The sequence below is a fragment of the Rhodnius prolixus genome, unplaced genomic scaffold (genome assembly GCF_049639745.1).
Source record: "Rhodnius prolixus isolate KJV_2025 unplaced genomic scaffold, Rpr scaffold_10, whole genome shotgun sequence".
In the NCBI taxonomy this organism is placed as follows: domain Eukaryota; kingdom Metazoa; phylum Arthropoda; class Insecta; order Hemiptera; family Reduviidae; genus Rhodnius; species Rhodnius prolixus.
Window position 1 is genome coordinate 14,927,618 of NW_027411615.1, and position 20,752 is coordinate 14,948,369.

General features: G+C 35.6%; 1 protein-coding gene and 1 long non-coding RNA gene across 6 annotated transcripts in view; both read left to right on the forward strand.

The window, feature by feature from the left end:
• Positions 1-20,752, forward strand: part of LOC141457119 (tachykinin-like peptides receptor 99D) — a 470,553-nt gene that overhangs the window by 355,836 nt on the left and 93,965 nt on the right. The gene's annotated exons all lie outside the window — the stretch shown is intronic.
• On the forward strand, positions 1,868-6,283 carry LOC141457125 (uncharacterized). The gene is made up of 2 exons (XR_012460206.1): positions 1,868-1,986; positions 5,878-6,283. It is a non-coding gene; the product is annotated as an uncharacterized lncRNA (long non-coding RNA).

Here is a 20,752-nt window from a genome sequence, read left to right on the forward strand (position 1 = left end):
AGTTTTAAAACTATTTTTTTTTTTTCTTTTTTTGTAAGGCACTTAACTGCTATGGTCATTATGCCTTAAGAACATCCACTATATATAGTTAACAAACTGTCCACCCTTACCACAATGTGTAACAAACTCGACTAGATAATTTTATAAATACCGTAAAACAAAACAAATAAATACTATAATACAAATATATAACAATCTCTACAAAATAATGTTATAAAAAATATATATACAAAACAAGACAAACAAAAATATAAAGTAAATAAATACTATAAAATAAATATTAAATATAAAAAATGTAATAAATACTCTCTACGAAATAATGTAATAAATGTTAATATCTAAAACAAAACAGATAACTAGATAAATTTTTTTTTTTTTTTTTTTAAGTGAAGATTGTCTAAATGAGGTTTCACTAAATTAGGTTGTACAAATAGGCGGCTTTTAGGTAAGCCAGGACATTGCTCACTACTGAGTGGTCATCGCTTAGTGCCTCTTTGACCGTTGGTGGTATTTTATGAAGTTTTCTGTGGCGCTTATATCTTGAACACGAGACCAGGATATGATCTATCGTTAGCATGTTTCACAGAGAGGCGGCAGTTGACGACACATTAAATAGCCATGCGTGAGGCGGCTATGACCAATCCTAAGACGAGCCACGACCACCTCCTCCCGTCTGTTGTCCCGTATTGAACTATCCCAGGCGCGGACACTTTCCTTTATTAGCCTCAACTTATTGTCGCTCACGTCTCTCCACTCATCCTGTCATACCTGCCAGCACTTTCTGGCACATTCGGTAACCACAGCTGATGTGCAGCATCTTTCAACAGTTGGAGGCATTACGGTGGCTAGTTTGGCCAACCTGTCCGCCTCTACATTTCCAGTGATACCAGAATGTCCAGGTACCCACATAAATATCACCTCCGTGCCGCTTAATTTCCAAGGTGTACAGCATGGTGTGTATGTCCTGTATAATAGATTCCTCTGAGTATAGGTCTCTTAGACTATCCAGGGAACTTTTAGAGTCTGTACAGACGACTATTCTGCCCGAAATGCCATGCATAAGACTTAGGGCCTTGTATTAAGCGTACATTTCTGCCACATATACATTGTTTTCTGCTCGGAGGCTGAACATATACGACGTGTTTTCCATAAATACTCCCGAGCCACAGCCTCTTTCGCTCTTGGAACCATCAGTGTAGATTACTTTCTTTGGTTTCATCCGTGCTAGTAAATACAGGAAATTTTGATTATAAACCACATCAGGTGTTGAATGTTTGGGGTCCGCAAGCAGATTGTAGTTGGCAATAATTGGTGGAACCAACCATGGAGGGATTGGGCTGAAGCGCATTTTGAATACAGGTGGAACAACATAATTATAGCCAGCAAGCAGCTGTCTACACCTAATTCCAAATGGTTTGTTTGTACCCACTGAACTGTACCTATAAGCTTGGGGAAATCTAAAAGCTGCTGCAAAACTAGGGATGGTCTGTTTACTTTTCAGTTTCACGTAGAAAGATATTCCCAATTTATTGCGCCTGTACGCCAAAGGCATCTCGCTGGCTTCAGCGTACATACTCACAACTGGGGAGCTCTTAAAGGCACCTATAGCCAACCTAATTCCTTGGTTATGGATGCTATCCAATGGTTTGAGTTTCCGCGTACTTGCAGATGAATATACAAAGCAGCAGTAGTCCAACCGTGAGCGGTTAGTGGCGCGATACAGGCGTAGCAGGACCGAACGGTCATACTATTAATTAATAACCAAAAATATTTTTCTATTTCCCTTCAATTCTTTATCAGCTGAGTTTTCCAATAAATAATTCCAATTGTTTAGTAAAGATAAAAATAATTAACATTAAAACATGTATTCAATATTTGTTATGTATTTCCTAGGTAATATCTACTTTTAATCTCTATGTATTTTATGAAATTGCTATTTCTAATTTTATTTTATTTACTAATCTGTGAAAATAATTTAGCCATTAAGTAAGTATAGTTATTTGTCTACCATATTCTAGAAATAGTTATTCTTCGCTACTAATTAGTTTAAAAAAAAAAAAAAAATTGTAATTTACAATCTGTATACATTGTATACAATCAGTAAATGTGATGAGTGTGATCAACTGGTGCGGGAGGAGAGCAGGAGAGAAACTACCCAGCGGTAGCACTCCCTATAGGAGAAGCATGACGTTCAGTACGCGAGGAAGCCGCGGGGCCATTGGCGATTCAGTCGGCGAGGAGGGGTATTAGGGATGTCAGAGGAAGCGAGAGACAGTAAAAGAGGTTTAGAGCTAGTCGAGAGAGTAGTATGGAATTTTTAGTATTTAGCCTTGGCGAGTTGGTCTATGAAGGGAATGTTGAGGTCGTTGTGAAGGGTGAGGTTAGTCACCGTAGAAAGGAGCCTCAACTATCTGTCGGAGGAGTTTTGACTGAAATGTTTGTACAGTCCGTATGTTTGTAGGTTTGGTTGAACCCCACAGCTCTAGTCCGTAAGTCCACATAGGTTTGAGTATATTAAGTGTTTGAGATCAACGGGCAATTGGGAGCTTCGTCCAACTAGTCTGTAAAGCAGTTTCGCACGTTTTGTTTATTACTTGTCTTTTAAGACTAGTGGGTGGGTTTCAAGTGAGTCGTTTGTCGATGTAGAGCCCAAGAACAACTAATTAGTAAAATTAATTTCTTTAATAGAATTATTCTTAAAAGCCTTAGGTATTATAGTTTTTGGTATCATGCCTTTGGTCCTTTACCTTTAAGAATTATATAAATGGTTCAAAAAGTTCGAACTTGATAACTAATAAGGGCATCATCCGCTAATTCGATTAAAGGAACTTATGATATGGGGTTGGATTCTTTTATCTTAGGGCGAGTAGTGGTGTAGCGGTTATGAAGCGTGACTTTGGAAGTGAAAGATCCCAGTTCGAATCCAGCGTTTAGTCACTTTTTATTTGCCTGAAAAAAAAATTGGCGATTATTCTACTCTATTTGCTATTCTTGCCTCTAAATTTCAATGTGACGTACTCTTCTGGGCCTAATATTTTAAAAGGGGAAAGGATTACAAGTAATATTCATTTATTTCTGGTAAAAATGAATATAAAAGAATACTTTACATAGCAATGTCTTTGTAGAGCGAGTATTCTGCGCTATATCTCGCTAGTGATAGTGTCGCTCCAGTAGTAAAACTCAGCTAGTGATTAGCTCTGCAAAAATGGGGGTGACCATCGATGGCCAGTTTAGAGTAAAGCAACAAAAGAGATAGGAAACGATTGATTGGTGCATAAAAGTGGGTTTGATTGCTTAAAGCCATTCTGACTGTGTAAGTACTTCTTTTATATTATTGGAGATATAAAACTGTGGGCTACTATTAACGAAATAGGAAATCTGACCGTTTACGTGTTTGATAGTGCAGGGTATAAAAAAGTCCAGTGAGAATATTGGGTAGCCGGGGGGCAGAGTCCCCTGAAATAGTAAGGGATTGATGTAGGTGGTCAAGGGGCGAGAGAAGCCCCTATTAGACTATATAATTAGTAACCCTTTTAGTAAGGTCGATGTGTGGAAAAAAAACCTTTAAATTTATTTGTCTGTCCTATTTACTAATTTCCCATTAGGCTGGCGCCCTTAATGTAGAAAAAGACTAAATTAAATTAGTTTTAAAACAGAAAATAAAATATTTTTTTTTTTTTAATTTATTAGTTAAGTTACACCAGCGCTAGATGCACTATTAGTAACAATGTCAATAGCTGATACCACTACAAACTCCACTAATTGAGGGGAGAAGTTACCCAGTGATAACACTCCCTAAGTCTTCTCTAGGATTAGCTACTCTCCTCAGAAGAGAGAAAATCGCGAGGCCACTGGCGTTTTAGTCGTCTGGGAGGATGATCTGGATGGTGATGAGATGATAAGTGGCGGACAAGAGGATTGGAATGAGAGTGCATGTTCTGATAAAAACTTTTATAGCGAGTTCGTGCAACCTGACCAACAAACGGAATTTCCAGGTCTGTGTGGATGGTTAGATTAGAAACATAAAATGGAGCGTTAACGATAGTGCGGAGAATTTTAGACTGAAGAGATTGAATTCGTTGAAGATTGGAGCGTTTCGTTGAACCCCACAGTTCAATACCGTACGTCCAGGCGGGTTTTAGTATGGAATTGTAAATCAGTCGTTTGTTATTAAGTGAAAGTTTTGAACGTTGGTCTAGAAGTCTTTTAAGTAGTCGATAACGCCTGTTAACTTCAGTTCGTTTAAGTCGTGTGTGCGGGTTCCAAGTCAGTCTTTTGTCTAAATAAAGCCCAAGATAACGGACAACATTGGCAGGAGGAATTGGAATTGAGTCATAGAAGATCGGAGGAAGAGTGATGCGGCGGAGAGTAAAAGTAATATTTTGAGATTTGGTTTCATTTAACTTGATTTTCCATTTTTTAAACCATTCCTCAAGAGAAAAGAGATGTGTTTGAAGGTTTCTATGTGAAGTTACCGGGAAAATGAAATATAGTGCCATTATTTATCAACTACCATAGCAACGAATAAACTTACGGTAACTCACACATGTAAACGCTGTAGTGAGAGGTTATATTCTACAGGTTCTCCAGTGAAACTATTGTAATCGTTCATTTTTGTCATTTTGAGTTTTTGAAGTCTCCTGAGTCTGAAAAAATGGATTTCTAAAATTAAGTCTCTTTTATTATTATTTAGAATTGAGGACCCTCTCTAAATCCAGACATCTCAGATGATTTGCCCATCTTGCCAATATACGAGGTGTGGCTATTAAATAACGAGACAATTGCTTTAAAACATTTTATTTTAAATTTAAACATATTTAGTTATTATCACCTTCAATATATACCCCTCCCCTATCCCTACAACGCTCCATGCGAATTTACCATTGTTCGAAACAGTGCTAGAAGTCTTTCTGTGAGCTCCTGCATGACGCGTGTCGCTTTTTCTTTCACAGCTTCAGCGGACTGAAATCGCATTCAGTCAAATTTGACTTTCGGGAACAGATGAACGTCACGTGGGGCAGGTCAGGCGAATAAGGCGGATGGCCTAAAACTGGGATGTTGTACTTGGCTAGAAACGTCTTGACAGACAACGCAGTGTGAGCCGGCGCGTTGTCTTGATGGAGAACCCATGACATAGTTCTTCCTCAAATCGGGTCGTTTTTTCCTTACTCTTTCACGGAGTTAAGCAAGCTTAAGTCGATATTTCCATCCGTTTTGGATGTGGAAGAGCAACCCGGGCGGTCATCATCTCCGACGTCTTCTCAGCCATCTTGGAAACGCTTGAACTACTCAAAAAAACGCGCACGTGATAAACATTCATCGCCATAAACTTCTTTTAATAAAAGATAAGTTTCAGTAGCGGTTTTACCCAGTTTCATGTGAAATTTCAGGACAATTCGTAGCTCTACTACATGTGTAGTATCATGTTTTCGCGCAAAACGAAACTAACACCTCTTACACAAACGACGGTTCCGGTCAGACAGATTTCTCTACAAACACGTGAGACGCTGCAATCGAAAGAGAAGGCTTTACGCTGCACAGCTGTCGGTCGTTAGGATTTGGCGCATGCATAGTTCTTCTGTAGCAGCATCAGTCTCATTATTTAATAGCCACATCTCGTATCTTCGCTATGATAAAGCAATAACTCTACCCTTTGAAAAATCAAGATATTGTAAGCACTTTCAACCACCAATAGGGTACCAATTTAAAATCACAAAACTGATGTTGCATTTTGTTTCCAATGTGACAACCAAACTTCTAATATGATTTAAATTAAATGCCTACAACTGAAACTGAATTTGAAGACAATTTCTGAGTTAGAACTTAGAGCTTAGTTGTAAAAGTGTTAGCTCCAGATTCTGTTTAAATATTTTTCAGATCTCCTTCCCAGCGATTATTACAGAACAGAAGATGGCTTGAAAGAAGATTAAAACACAATTTTAATTCTAATCCTAATACGGCAATTCGTAAAGTTAAAAAAAATTCAAACCAATGCCCATCTTGTGAACAAATGTTTCGTATTAATAATAAAAATCCGTGGGAAATCGACTGCAAACATTTATCCATGCAGTATTTTACCACAGAATGGTCACTGGAGGCTGGTGCTATGACGTATAAAGCAAAGGGGCCGAATGGTGGAGCCGAAATGGACGAATTGAAACATGAAGATCCAACGAAAGTGACTTACCAAGACCTTGGCTCATTTTTAGATCACTTCTCGTTGAATCCAAAGCTAAAATTTAAAATTGGTTGATTTGTAAGTAAAGTAAAAAAGTTACACAAATCTTCTTGTTGCCTTCAATTATATTATTATTATTAATTATAACTATCTCAACAATCTTTCATTACTTTCTCTAATTATATTAGTTAAGTGGAGTCTAATTACATCTAAATGGTCTAATTGTCGATGTCGAGTATTCAAAGAAAGAATCTTTACAAGGCCGACCATCAACCTAAATAAAATAAGCAAGCTGAAAATGCTGGGCAATATCGTTTACTTTATCTGTCGTTGCACGCATGCGTGATTGGTTTTGGATTTCCATTCATCACCACAGGTAGATTAATGAGTTTGTTGTAGAGAATTCGACTTCACTTATGTATCCGTTCTCACATGACACTTGCTGGACTACGCGTGCTACCACGGATAAAAACAGCGATGATAAGCAAGTGTTATCCGATTGATCTTTGCGAAATGGTTATTTCAATTCTTCTAGAGCCTCACGCACAATTGTCGTAACTGCTGAACTGAATTAATAAAGTTCTAAAAGATCTGAATTCTTATATTAGAGTTTTTTTTTTGTCAGGAAAGATGCACACATTACTGTGTTTTATTACTTTGATGGCTTAATTGCGGAAGTACTAGAAAAGGCATAACGTTTTAGTCAGAACTTAATGTACTCCAGAACAAAGTCCCTGAATTTGGTTAAAGGTTTACACGGAATTGACGAGAACTAATGGACTGTTTCACTCTATACAGGGTGAACCAGTAAGTATTGTCCATAGGTCTACTGTGTGCAGTACATCCAAAGTGGAGTTCAATGACGTATTGGCCAACTTCATATTTTCCACTGTTCTTGAGTGACGTCACGTTAATTTTTTTTCTAAAAATATTACTTTTTTGCAATAAAAATGTTATTACTCAAAAAGTTTTAGTCCAAATTCGATTCTAATGACACGGTTAGAAAGACAGATAAATTTTCTAAAAATAGACACCATTTTGAAACTTAAGTCATTCTCCAAACAGCCTCAATCTTCCTCCGGAAACTGGGAAAATAAAAGTAATCGAAATTATTAAGAAAACTTATTAGGCCCTTACGTGATCATTATCAGACCTAGGTGCTGGCACTTTTTACAAAAGTTTCCTTGTCTAATGGCCTTTCAAACGGTATATCATTTTCCAGGACTCCTATTATCTTCGTATGAGAAATTACATTTGTTTTGCAAGAAAACGTGTTAACGAGCACCCATTAGGCAAGGAAACTTTTATTAAAAAAAGTGCCAGCACCTAGGTCTGACAATGATCACATAACAAATGAGTTTTCTTAACAATTTCGATTACTTGTATTTTCCCAGTTTCCGGAGGAAGATTGAGGATGTTTGGAGAATAATTTATCCTTCAAAATGGTATCGTTTCAGAAAATTTATCTGTCTTTCTAACTGTTTCATCAGAATCGAATTCGGACTAAAACTTTCTTAGTAATAACATTTTTATTGCAAAAAAGTAATGATTTTAGAAAAAAAAAAATTAAAGTTACGTCACTCAAGAACAGTGGAAAGTATGAAGTTGGCCAATACGTCATTGAACTCCACTTTAGATGTTCTGCACACTGTAGACCTATGGACAATACTTACTGGTTCACCCTGTATAATTTACAACTGCCTATAGGCAACAAGTAATTTAATTGCGTGTAATACTTAAAACAAAAAGAATTGAAAGAATAGAATAAGGACTACCCTATGATGGCCCATCATGAGAAGGCTAGATACAGCGGGATGAAAGAAATCTCTATAAATAATGTTCAAATAATTAGCAGAGCTTGGCTTTAAATTCCGAGCTGAACGGCCATGCAATTTCTCACATCTCCTGTCAACGTCAGGCACATTTACTAGCTAATCCATATTTTCCGTGCAATACTCATGTTTTACGAACAAAAACTGATAGATTTACTTTTCTGGTTTTTTTTCATCCCTTGAATAGATTATTCTAAAGATATTCTTCCTCTAAGCATCCTACATTATTTTTTAAGTTACTCAATGGACCAAAAGAAATGGTTTACGTAGGTTCTGTAGCTTGGGAATCGATTAGTAAAAATGCACTTTAAGATTACTAAAATTATTAATTACTATTAGTTAAATATACTTTTCTCTTTATATTAAAACAAATTGCAGCTTAATTCACTGGAACTTTCATTTTAAAGAAACCGGACATTTTGTAAATTCAATAAAACAATGTTGTGGTCAAAATCACTCGACTTTCTGAACAAATCATACGGTACTTAACTTTTAACACTGTCATAATATAACTTTTATTATGATTATTTGATTATTTATTTAGGACCATTATTGTTATTATTCGATTTAGAGCATTTCTAGATGAATGGAAAGGTTCGGGTTTTCTGGAAGGTGCTATTTCAGTGTAATGGATTTGACTATTTTATATGAGCCGTTTACTGCACAACTCAATTAACTTCATAAAACAAAAAAGTGGAAAAATGCGATGAGATAATGTGCATTTTTTTTTTTTTAAATTAACGTGTGGCTGTGTCATGGACACGGCCGTGTGTTGTACGTGAATACGTTTACGTAACGGGTTATATTTTTTATATAAAATATTTTTATTTATGTACTTAGGATGAAATCAAGGAAACAAATCGACGATCGAACACAATCTATGCCTATACAGTCCGTTGACGATGTAGAAGCGATTTTATCATCCACTTGCATAATTTCAACCGCCACTGCTTCAGATTTAATGACACCGTCGTTGATCCGCTCATTCTTTTACGTTCCCGGCACAGCTTGACTCGGTCATATGGTGTTTTATTATTACCATTCGATTGTTCTTGAGAAGCCCTTTCCAACCGTATACGATCTCTGTATTTGGTTTTGGCTTTTCGACGCGTATAGGCCGACATTTTTGATAATATTTGTTTATTCTAACACCTTATTATATTCACTGTCACTATTTTACACTAATGTTTTATATACAATCAATAGATTGTGACGACAGCTGACGATTAAAACTTGAACGAACATCGTAGCTTCTCCGAGTCAAAAGTTATACTAATTGCAAATCTCGATACGCAGCAAAATGATCTCAAAATGGCGGCGCTTCCCCCTCCACCGCGCGCGATGCGTCACAGTCCTCGCTTATCGTAATGAATTCTTTGATCTTTTAGCTATCCAGTGGTCTAATTTAATTTTGGATGTAGACGATAGATTCGAAACTATAATGCCAAACTGTATCCCCTGATTTTGTTATCATTAGGTTTTTTGGATTGCCTCCATATGATAGCAAATTTAAAGACGTATTCACGTCAAAATCCGTTTATAATATAAATGCAAATATATTTACCGTTATCATTCAACGCCTGCTACTGAATTAGAGTTGAATTATTGCAGCGATTTACATTAAAGCATTGAGTTAATCAAAATGGCTTCTGAAATAAATTATTTATTAATCAATGGCAAAAAATTTGTCGATTAATGGTGTCGAATCTTTATTATTTAGGAAATTTGTTATAAATTTGTCAAAAAACTACGACTGAACCAAGTGCTTTGTCACATAAATTTCAATAAGTGGAGTTAATCGATTTGTGCAGTGAACGGCTCAAATATTTATTAGTAAAACATATTTAATTAAAATTCCCAATTTTGAACAAATTTGCAAACATAAATTGCTATTTCACAGACAGGTTCGTGTAGTTTTTAATTTATTTTTGTTTTTTTCATTTCGGGGAGTGTTACTTTTAGTTTTCAACCCAAATTATTTTCTTTTATTATTTTATTATTGAGTTGAATTAATGCAACGATTTACGTTAGAGCACTGAGTTAATGAAAATGGATTCTGAAATAATTTATTTATTATTCAATAGCCAGTTACTGAGCAGTGTCAAAGCATATATTTTTGAGTACATGTGACATTAGTACTATATTTTCTGTCTTTGTCAAACAAAAGTTGACATCTAAGAAAGTACGGGTGGGAAAAGTAGCTTCAGTTTCTCTTTCTCTAAAGAAACACCGACTCAAATCAAAGTATTTCTAGCCGTCATTCTGTCCCTTATAAAGAGAAATAAATCGTATCACACTAGGAGAAACCAGAATAGATGTTTCGAAAGAGAGGTTCTAGCCTGTTACAGTTATTTGGAAAAATAGCTGGCCCTTAGTTACTGTAGAAAAGCGACATGCCTATTTTGCGGGTTTCAAAGAATAATATATATATCTTCTTAGTTTGTTTAGTGATTACTTCTAAATAACTAATGATTTTCTATTAGTTACTTTTTCTTTTAAATGATGATATGCTGCCATTTCAAAGTTCCAACTTAGTTCACATTTATCAATCATGATACCAAAGAAAGGGTTTTTCTAGTTTGAGGTTTGTGCTCGCTTTGTGAATACATTTCCTAAAACGAATAACTCTGGATTTGCACTCACAGGGCGACTTTTCTTGCTAATATAGTTCTCGTTGTTTCACCCATCTTTGCAATGGCACTCATGTTCGCCACCAATTTGTTCAAAATTTGGAATTTTAATTAAATATATTTTTCTAATAAATATGAGCCGTTCATTGCACAAATCGATTAACTCCACTTTTTTTTTTAAATTTAATGTCAAAGCACTTTTTACAGAGTTGTAATTATAACAAATTTCTTAAATAATAAATAAAGAAATAAATAATTTAATTCAAAAGCCATTTTCATTAACTCTGTGCTCTAATAATTACAATAATTCAATTCAAATTCAGTTGCAGGCACCTAAATGATAACGGTACATTTATTTGAATTTATATTGTAAACGGATTTTTTTTAAAAGAACAATGTATATAATTTCATCGCATTTAACTCCGAACGTTTGAGTTGTATTTATTTTTTGCCAAAAATGATAAAAAGAAAAAATTATCTACCTATGTGTGTTTATATTATTTGTTACTGAGATTCAGGGCGATTCCTGTTCCCCAGGATCTTCTCTCGTTTGAACATGTAGTCTAGCTATTTCGACGCCCTCAAATAGGGGTGCAATGTTCTCCTGACATTGCCCGCCTAAAGGCTCTAGATTAATCACATTACCTTTGGAAGAGAAGGGGCTTATTGTGACGACCCTTTGTAGTTCTAGTGGGCTAAACTTCGCTCTTTTACAAGGTTCATAATTTCCCATTAATCACATGTTTTGTATTGTGTTCTCTAGGCTCCAAGGGCCTCGCATCACCCGAGATCGGTTTTGTAATTAGAGAGGATATAAGAGATGTTTCCTCTTCTCCTGTTATATTCTCCACTAGGACGGGACCTGTGGCCCAGCGATCTTTTCTGACCTTCCGAGCTTTAAAGAAGGCATTAGGCTAGATTTTAGCCAACATGGACACTCAACATAGACCTGGTCAATGCCTGCTTACCACTTACAGACGGGCCGCTTGGAGATGTGCCAGTTGCCTTGTCCTGCTAGTGGAATGGGCTTTTTTCGTTGAATATGCTAACTGTAGGTAACAGCCTCTCCAGAAGTGCCAAGGGCCGTAGATGATAACAAGCTATAAAGATACAAATCTTGGATCGTTGACATGTTCTTTGCTATTAGAGCTATATTATGCTACCTCGCTCAATGCAGGATGCCCTAAAGACTCCTAAAGACTCTCCCAAGAGACTCCTAAACCAGATCAAAATTACATAGCAAGTATCCCAGAATAGGAGCCTTATTCTCAAGCAGTGATGGGCAATAGTTGTTAGGAGCGAGCCAAAAACTAAAAGGAAAGATTTTGACGGGACATAATAATTTTTTTTTTATTATTAAAAAAAAATACAGTAAGTGAGTAAGCCATTTTTATAATATCAAAATTAAACCAATGCGATGTCTGAAGCTGCGAGTGTTTTGATAATAGTTCGCCATAATTTGGTTCAAATCGCTCGCGAAACTTTCAAAGCAGCTGACGCAACCAGTAGCGTATCATATATAAATCAAAATTCGTAATATTACCCCAATTTTTCAACTCGTATTAAAAACTTGAATGTTTAAATTTTAAGAGTAATTATTTTTAATTATTTTTATAAAATATATGACGGGCTGGATGGAACCTTTCAACGGAGATAGCCTGCAGGCTGTAGTTAGCCCACCATTGTTCTAAAGACTAGAACAGTTCATGAAATCACTGAAGCCACGAAAATGAAGAGATAAACTTAGCCATGGACAGTGGAGCCACTTTCGGCCGTAAGGAATGCCATGTATAGAAATAATCTACATGCCATTTTTGAGATTTTCATCAATCTTTTGAGTAAAAAAGTCTCTGGAAGGAAACCCAACGTTAATTTAACGATCAAAATACCTATTCAAAGTACCTCATTGAATTTACGTACTTTTTATTCTTTTAAAAACTTCTCTAAATGTCTCTAACAACTTTCTTTAAGCTTCCAACACTCATTGTGCTCATGTTGGTCTCGAAACTTTTATCTAAAACATTTTTCTAGCAAAATTCTATTAAAGAAATTCTTCTAGGAGAATAATGTAAGAAGACTTTTCTTAACTGAAGGTTAACATCAATTTTCTAATGCCACATATCTCGTATATACTTATGTTAACAAAGGAAAAATGTGTCGCTAAAATATCGAATTTGAGGAATATTCCTTATCCCGAAAGTACCACTTTTTATTAGAGAGATATTTCCTCCATTTTTTTTTGCAATGTTTTTCGATTGTGCAGCTTACAATTTTCTCTAAACTTTGTTCTTTGCTTGAAAACATTGATTTTATCATTTCTGTAAAAATTAATGCATTCATGCGGGAGCTTTAGAAAGGCATAATGGTTAGTAGTGTGTCAATAATACTCACTCTAGTCTTTATTTTTATAACCCTCAGCAAATACTTTTCAAAATAGTTATTTCTAATGCAATAGTAAACATAAGGAAAAAGAAAAATGTGAATAATTTATCACTTTGCGAATAACCCATAAAACCCTAGCTGAATGTTGCCTGAAAGGGTCGCCATATTGCGACCTCTTATATAAACTGATAATATTTAAAATTAGAATTTCACTTTTCTCTTTTAACAAATGATTACCATCCATAAAGATTACCATGGGAAATGGATTGGATTAGAGATGGTCCAATTAAGTGTTCAAGTATTCTTTCTCCCAGATGGCCAGAGAATTTCTACTATCTCATGGTTTTATTTTTCATTTTTCTCATCATCAAATAGTATTACTTTTTTTCTTTTTTTTATTAAAGATTTTATTCTTTTTGTTCTGGTTTATTTCATTCTAGTTTTGCTACATTGGTAGCATTTTTAGATTATGAAGCAGAAAGAATCCAATATCAACTTTCCTATTTGTATTAATTTAGTTCTGAGGGAACATGGTTTTCTAAATAAATACTTTTTATTTTTAAACTAGATCCATACAAATTCTTAGTGAATTAAGAAAGTGAGGACTTTAATACTGCTCGCGATTGTAATATTCTTCTAATTATTGTAACAAGTAATTATTGTCTCCAAGCGTTACCAAAAGCCCTCTACGATTTGGCTTCCCTTGCCTTAAACCTTTATCAGTTTACATGAACACGTTTAAAATGACACAAATGTTGTCTGGACATGGAAAATGTAAAGAATATTTATATCGCTTCTTCTGCTTGACCATGTGATCGGGTAACCGTTCAGTCTTGGGATCATCTGCTATTCCACTGTCCACTGCTGGAATTTGACCTACTTAAGGAGTTGTCCACTAAAGGTAGAAGCTAGCCTGTGAAAACATCATGTAATTATAAAAGACTATTTATTTAAATTTGAATAATTTGTGAATGGATTGGAATTTACTTGATTGTCTTGTATCTAAAAGTCTTGACATACGTGTAGTCATTCAGGAGCACGTAGTAAAATAAATAAATAAAACCTTAATCAGTTATTACTGTTCATTATTTTTGGTGACTGAATCATAGTTTCAACAGAATGAAAGCCCTAGGTCGAAAGCTCGGCATAATACAATTTTTTAATGACTGAAACTAGCACTTAATCAGTTAGTAAATCAAAAAAAGTTGGTGTTAAAAGGGACTGTGAAATTTATTATTATTATTATTATTATCATTATTATTATTATTATTATAGCGGAGGTATTGCCAAAGGCCAGAAAAAGGCGCGAGGAACGTGCCCAGACGATGGATGCTTGGCAGGAACGCTGGGATGCGGATGAGCGGGGACGCTGGACAGCGAGACTGATCCGAAATATCAAACCGTGGGTCGAGAGGCAACATGGGGAGGTAAACTATTACCTCACCCAGTTCCTGATGGGGCATGGGTACTTCCGAAAGTACCTCCATAGGATCGGAAAAGCAGAAGACCCTCAATGTACCCACTGCGAGGAATGTGTGGAGGAGGATGCCTACCATGTCTTTTTTGCCTGCAGTCGGTGGGGCGTGGAAAGAAGAACGAGCGGCCGATGCAATAGGCGACTTTAGCCCGGAGGACGTCACTCAAAGAATGCTCCGTGAGGTGAGAGGATGGGCAGCAGTGGCTGTATTTGTTGAGGACGTCCTGAGGAAGAAGAAGTTCGTGGAGAGCACACACCCTCTCCAGCAAGTATCCCGTGCCACTTGAGAGGGAGAAAGAGTAGATGTGGCCTAAAGATGCGGAAGCCCGAAAGGGCGAATAGCGAAGGCCTTCCACGAAGTAATGTGGTAAACGGTTCCGTGGAAGGTTTAGCTAGGGGACGGGGAGGTTTTTGGTAGGTGTAAGTCCCACATCACCAGGACTGGCCCACCTGAAAAAAAAAAAATTATTATTATTATTATTGTAGTAAATTGGAATGTTTGATATTTGGCAACCCTGTAGAGGGTGTAAGAGAAGGGCTGACCGTTAGGGGTAGCTAGAGGGTTGCAGGTAGTTGGAGACATTCCTTAGTTGAGTTGAGTTGAGTTTGGTCACTCTTTATGGAAGTTACGCTTTATGAATATTATGAATTATGAATTATGTGAATAAACTATATTTAGGTTAATTTGTGTTTATTCAACCCTTATGAGTATTAAGTAAATTATTATCATGTTTTATGTGTTTTAGTTTTTGAGTTATCTCCTATTTTATTATTTTATTTTTATTTCATAATTTTACATTATTATTATTATTATTTATTTATTTTTTATTTTTTTTTTCTGTAAGAAGCTCCTAGGAAGAGAAAATCTAAGGGTTAGCAGCTGGATTCGAACCCGGGACCTCCGCGTGGGAATCGAGTACGCTAACCACATAGCTAATCCCTCCCCTATATTATTATTATTATTATTATTATTATTATTACTTTATTTTACATCTATAACTAGACACATTTGTACAATATAGATGGTGAGTGGTAAACATTTCGCTTACACTACAATTCAAAAGTATTACCATTAATATTTACAAATTTAGTATTTGATAATAACAGAACAGAAAAAATCAAAACATAACTGTAAAGTACAGAAAATACTTGTGAAATAATAGTGATAGAAATGTGTTTGGTAGATCTTGAATTGGTGTAAGAGCAGAAATCCAGGCATTTTTCCTTGTAGCTCTCGCCGAATAGGCTATCTTAAATCTTGCTGATAGGTGCTGAAAGAGTAATCAGTCTCAATATACTATCTAAGCGCAGTTATTCGATCTGACTTCTTTGATCGAATTGTGAACCACGCGAGGAAGTTTGGCTGAACTTAATGTAAAAAAGAAACTGACTCTAAGCGTTTTTTCATAAACAAACATGAACGACGATATTCTTGCTGACACTGATCTCTCATGCTTTGCGTAATCCTTGAATTAATTGCAATTTCACTCTATCGACAGCACTTCGGGTGCATAATCTGAATTCTGCATGAAACAAACGTCTGGGCACTAGTTTTCATTTTTATTTGAGTGGATGCCTTAAGGCATCAGAACTTAGGCAACGTGCGGGCCTCCCTATCCTACACGAATGGAAAACCCTATATCTTATCCTACTCTCGCATTCAGTGTTAACAATGGTTACTCCTCCTAAATCTACCACTCTCATTAAAGTACCATTTCAAGTCCGTCAAAATGGTCTCTTTGAATCCAAATATTTCATTGCACAAAGTGCGGCCATTTCCCAAAGCAGTGCGCAATGACTACAAACAAATGACACTATGCCTGCCAAATTACTCTCATGCTTGTATATCAAAAAGTGAACTCTACAGAAGGAAACTGAATCTTTCAGCTTCGATTCAGGATTAACAGGAAGTTAGCGATCAAAATTGTCAGACAGGCGTACTACTTCAAAAAAAAGAAAGAATAGAAATATTACAAAAATTTCATTACGAACATTCCTAAACCAATAAATTAATGGTAATAATTTTTTAAAAAAGTGATAAAGGTTTCAAAGTTCATGGAGTGTTTTTTAATTTAGTAGGCATTGCAATGGCCGCATCAATGGAATCCGCCACGTAAATAAAGTTCGATTTTCAATGGAAATAATTTTAATAAAAATTCCTCTGCAACTTCGATGGCATTTCAGGATCTATTCTTAGAAAAAAAATAATAAATAACTATTAGGTATTTAAATAAAATTTTAATATAACTTCCTTTTTTGCCAATTTGGAAGGCCGCGAGTTCGTAAAACCCAAAGAATTATTCTACTCCAAGGGGCATTTTCCAAATTTAGTAATAAAACATCAATTGTGTAATTATAAATGTACCAAAATTTGCACGGTTAAGAGAATTTTATTATTACAGCAGCAATTATTAGAGGAAGGAATAGATACAAGTCTATCAGCTGCACCCTAGACAAATCAAATAACCTCCTAGCAAAAAGATTGTAGGGCAAGCAATTTATAAGAGTGTCACTTTTCAAGAGGAATCTTAATTAAAAAGCACTCGCAAGACTGAAATCAATTTGCTAAGCTCTAAGTAAATTTGCTTTAGACTAAGAATTTTTACTGAATATCACTCTGGTTTCTTTATAGCTTCACAACATCAATGTTAAGGTAGTCCGTGCTTTTGTTGCCATTGGCCAAGAACGCCCTAATAGACCCTCTCAACGTTTTGACATCGTACTGGCATTAGTGTGATGTTATAGTTCTGGTGTCTAGACGTTTTACAGACTTTTTTTTATAACTTTGACCTTTGTTACTTAGGATTTAATCTTAGGATTCTAGTTATGACTAATTTGATGAACCGATTGCGGGGAGCCATCACGTTTTTGAAGCGTTTACAATAGTTTTATTTCTGTCTCGATTTTTATCTATCCAGTACAATGTTGAACATAAATCTAAATTTGGTTTTGCTAAATAAATGAGTGTTTCAGATTTTAGGGATTACTCTTATTTACTGGCTAAATGAGTAGTTTGTGGCCCTTCTCTGCTTTACCCTTAACCTAGAACAGCAAAACTTATTCGGATCATTTCCTGGCGATCTGCAATCTCCAGAGTTCCGTTTTATTAATCTCCTTACGGCTTTCCTTCACTATCCACCCCAGCTTCTCTCATCTTTAACCTTAACCAGCTCTTTCCTTAGATGTGCTGTTCAATTTCCCTTGGACAGATTCATCTTATCTCAAAACAAGTTCATTTAATATACTTTTCCATCTTTTAATCAGAAACCCTCTTTAATCAAGTACCAATTTTTTTTTTAGCTTCATTAATTTTTAAAGCCTTCTCCTGACACTACTCTTGATTACAGTAGTAATTTATGCAGTAATCACATTTTTACTTTCTCTTACCCAACTAAAAAGAGAAGTTATTGTAATCGCGCAGATTCACTATTATGAGTTTCCATTGTAAAATAATTTTGAGATCCCGTGGGTTTTTGTAAATTGGTCTGCCTTTAAATGTGTGTTGGTTTCCACCGTAACCCCCAAAAAAAGAAACCTCGTAGGAAGCCATTATTGATATTTTTGTAAAAGAGAACGCAACAATAAGGTGTTGATCAAAATTAATCTACCGTAATTACTGCTTTTCTAAGCGTATTCAGTGTATTTCACTGCTATTATTTATTTGCAACTGTACACTATATAAACTAGCAAATTAGTATGCTCTATGAAATACATCTATTAGCATAGTTTTTTTTTTTTTTTTTTTTTTTTTGCATTGGCTTCCGCCATACAGCCACCATCGACTAGGTGCTTATCACTAGAATATCACTCATTCTCCATTCTTACCTACAAATACATTCGCTTCACACATTCATCATTCTACTATATACTGCTATTTACATAAACTACGGCTAATGGATGGAGCAGCACTCTGTGCTCCTGCCATCCTTATAGCTTAACCAAAATTAAAATCACGTAATCCTTCTCTAAGCATTTTCTTCCATTCATTCTAATTCGGCTATAGCTTTTAAATACATTCATATTTCATTGCTAGCTCTGCTATCGACTTAAGCACATAAATGTTGGTGGAGAATATAATGTCTTCGTAGCGAAATGGTGCATCTAAATACCTGTATATATCGTCAAACATTCGTTTCCTTTCTACCACATAACGTGGACATATCATTATTACATGTTTGAAATCCTCCTCCTCATTGCAATCTACGCAAAGAGGAGAGGACCTTTTGTTGATCCTGTGTAGATACGATCCGCACACCGCGTGGTCCGCTCTCAGCCTGCTTATTGTCGTAACAACCCATTTATTAGTGACAGTTCCCTTAAACCTTAGCATAGAGTTGACAATCTCAGTATTACAATTTAAATCTCAGTATTTCAAGATATTTATATAGTTACAAAATAATAAAGAACAGGATAGAAAAAATAAATTAAAACTTAACTCTCAAAATTTCACATAATACACAAAAAAGAGAAGAAAACAAAACAAAACTACTAAGTAGTGGAGACAGAGTTCTTCAACTTTACGGAATATTAATATTAAATTTGAAAATGTTGATTTCATTTTAACTCTGCTGACAGTCTACAGATCTCTAATAGGTAAAAGCAAACATTATTTATTGTTTCAACACAATCAAAAGTTAAGATATTAACGAGATTTGATGTGCTCTTGTCAGATACAATATTGTTTCAAAAATTTAGATCGAAAGCTGGAATATATAGAGCATTCTAATAAGAGATGTTCCAAGCTGTTTAATATTAGATGTTTGTACAATTTACAGATCTCTTCCTTATAAAATTAATGTACATCACCATTTATTAATAGTCTGACTTCATTATTATTTACCACTCTTAATTGGCAGTAATCCTTAATTTATTAATATTAACAATTAGTGTGAAGTAATATTGAGGTTCTAAGTAAGCAAAGTTACAAATATTTCTGTAAATTGTCGCCTCCGTCCACGACACCTAATTGGTAGTTGGACTTAAAGCCCACCTGAAAAAAGCAGGCAATTACTTTACTTTACTTTTATTTTTGTAAATTGAGAAAAACCCAGATTTCACAGCTCCATCATCAATCTAAACTCAGAAGATTATTCTAGCAAATTAGTATTCACAAGGCGGCGAATGTTTGATGAGTGAATCTGGCGTGAAAGTTAATACCAGATTTATCTCTCCATATTACTGAAAAAGAAGTTAATCTCCCCATATTACTATTGAAGCATCCGAGTAAATTAAGATTTGGTCAAAATTAGTTAACCGGAGTTATTTTCTTTAGGTACGAATTCTCTGAATTTACTCTAAAGATCTTCTTAAAATAAAGTAATCGCCTAATTTTAGGTATAAATTAAAGCGTTTTTAGAAAAAATAAATTCGATAAAGCAATAATTGAATTATATCTAAACGGGCTAAACTACGAGGTGTGGCTATTAAATAACGAGACTGAAACATGCGCCAAATCCTAACGACCGACAGCTGTGCAGCGTAAAGCCTTCTCTTTCGATTTCAGCGTCTCACGTGCTAGTAGAGAAATCTGTCTGACCGAAACCGTCATTTGTGTAAGAGGTGTTAGTTTCGTTTTGCTGAAAACATGATACTACACATGTTTTAGAGCAACGAATTGTCGTGAAATTCCACATGAAACTGGGTAAAACCGCTACTGAAACTTATTTTTTATTAAACTAATTTTATGGCGATGAATTTTAATCTCGTGCGCAAGTTTTTGAGTGGTTCAAACGTTTACCAAGATGGCCGAGAAGACTTCGGAGATGATGACCGCCCGGGTCGCCCTTCCACGTCCAGAACGGATGAAAATATCGATTATAATTAATCAACCTTACTACCGTGAGCTGTTTGCTTAACTCCGGGAAAGAGTAAGGAAAAAAAGACCCGATTTGTGGATGAACAAGTCAACGGGTTCTCCATCAAGACAACGCGCCAGCTCACACTGAATTGTCTGTCAAGACGTTTCTAGCCAAGTACAACATCCCAGTTTTAGGCCATCCGCCTTATTCGCCTGACCTGGCCCCTATGTGACTTTAGATCTGTTCCCCAAAGTGAAATCTGCAATAAAAGGAACACGATTTCAGTCCGTTGAAACTGTGAAAGAATAAGCGGTACGCGACATGCAGGAGCTGACAGAAAAAGACTTACAGCACGGTTTCGAACAATGGTAAATTCGCATGGAGCGTTGGAGGGATAGGGGAGGGGTGTATATTGAAGGTGATAATAACTAAATATGTATAATTTTAAAATAAAA